The sequence below is a fragment of the Marmota flaviventris genome, chromosome 1 (assembly GCF_047511675.1).
Source record: "Marmota flaviventris isolate mMarFla1 chromosome 1, mMarFla1.hap1, whole genome shotgun sequence".
Classification (NCBI taxonomy): domain Eukaryota; kingdom Metazoa; phylum Chordata; class Mammalia; order Rodentia; family Sciuridae; genus Marmota; species Marmota flaviventris.
In genome coordinates, this window is record NC_092498.1 from 200,509,676 (window position 1) to 200,512,001 (window position 2,326).

A 2,326-nucleotide genomic window follows, 5' to 3' on the forward strand; every position below is an offset into this window, starting at 1 on the left:
GGCTGGCCAGCCCAGCGCGGGAGCCTGTACGCGTGCGCAGGCGCGGACTCCTCTGTCCAAGCCTCGGCCGGGACCACCCCTAGGCTCGTGGAGTCCTGGGAGTTGTAGTTTGCTGGGAGGACAACCCGACCTGTCAGCCTACACAGTCTTGGGAGTTAGTCAATGCCCCAAGCTTACACTTGGCGTTAGGCATACAGGATTATAGAAGTTGATAATAAATTTAAGTGAAAATTACAACAATAACCAAATGTCACTTGTAAAGGCAAAATGACTAATACCTTGACATAATTTTTAAAAATGTGCTACAGGGAACTTGAATACAAAAACGCCATTCCTTTCCAAGTGTTCCAATCATCCACCCCATCCTATCCCACCCGGGCCGTCCAGCTCCTAAGGGCAACTACTCCCAGTTCTTATGGATGTTGCAACTGGTATTTGCTGCTCTCAGAATATGCATATGTCTCTATGTTTGATTTATGAATTTAAGTCATTTAGAGATCCACTAACCAGGACCTCCAACTCCACAAAGTTATTTCTGTATTTTCTAACATCAAGTTAGGAAAACCTGTCATTAATTTATAATTGTTCATTTATAATTATAACTTTATAATTGTAATTTATATCTTCAGATGATAATGTCCAAGTGTTGAGGCAGTAAATTTATTCAGGGCAATTTTTCAATAGTCCGAAGCTTTTAAAAACAAGTAGTCAAAAGCCTCTAACCAAGAAATTATAATAATTGTGGATGACTGCAAAGACAGAACAGTGTTGTTTATAATGATAATAAATCAAAAGACTAATTACAGATAGAGTGGAATCAAGAGCAAGGAAAATTACTAGGGATAAAAAAGAGATAATTATAAAAAATTACTAGGGAAAAAAGAGAGACAATTGATTAAAAAGGTCAAGAAAACATCATAAACCAATATGCCAATGTATCTAACAACTGACCTTTAAAGTAAATGAATCAAATACTAGTAGAACTAAAGGTACAAATATACAAATCTGCAATTATAATTGGAAACTTCAACATCCTTCTCTCAACAATTGAAAGAACAACTAGACAGGTCAGCAAGAATATAGAAAAGCCCAACTTGGTCTAATAGATATTTACAAAATATTTCTCTGAACAACAGAATACACATAATTTTAAAGTATCTTGGTGTGTGTGTGTGTGTGTGTGTGTGTGTGTGTGTAAAGATAAACTGTATCCTGGGCCATAAATTTTTAAATAGGCAAAAGAAGTGAATAGATATTTTACCAAAGTGGATATCCAGATGGCAAAAAAAGCACATGTGAAGATGTTCATCACTATCCATTAAGGAAGTACAAATTAAGACCACAGTGGAATATCATCATACATCTATTAGAACAGCTACACTTTTAAAAAAAATGATGCCAATTCCAAATGCTGGTGAGTGTGGGCTCTCATACATTGCTGGTGGGAATTGTTCGGTAATTTCTTTTTTTAAAATGAGCTGAGTGCAGTGGTTTGGGAGGCTGAGCCAGAAGGGTTGCAAGTTTGAGGCCAGCCTCACAATTTAATTTAGCAAGGCCCTGAGCAAGTTAGCAAGACCCTGTCTCAGAATAAAAAGGGTTAGAGATGTGGCTCAGTGGTTAAGTGTTCCCTGTGTTTAATCCCTGCTTCTCTGCCCCCTCCCATCGAAAAAAAGAAAAAACAAACATACGCTTATATGATTCATATCCCTGGGAATTTATCCCAGATAAATGGAAACTTGTGTTCACACAAAAATCTGGTACGCGATTTGTTCATGACTTCCTTATTTACAACCTCCCAATAATAAATAAGCTGTGCTTCTGTCGGTGACTGGAAAGACAAACTGATACATCTATACCACAGAATATCACTTAGCAATAAAAAGATAACAAAAACAATTGAGACATATAACAATTAAGCACTGTGCTAGGTGAAAAAAAAAGTCATTCTCAAAAGGTTATATAATGTATGGTTCCATTTATGTAGCATTCTTAAGAGTAGAGGGATGGAGAAAATATCAGTGGTTGTCAGGGTTTGGGGGGTGTAAGTAGTAGATGTGATAATGTAGGGGGTAGCAGGAGGGACATTTTTGTGGTGATAGAGTTGTTTTATATCTTGATTATGGTGCTGGTTACACAAATCTACACATGTAATAAAATGACATATAACTAGACAAACTTAATACAAGCATCAAATTTCTGAATTTGGTAATGTACAAAACTTATGTAAGATGGAATCACTGGGGGAAACTAGACAGAGGTTCTATGAAGCCTCTCTATACTATTTTTGAGACTTCTTATGAATATATAATTCCTTCAAAATTTAAAG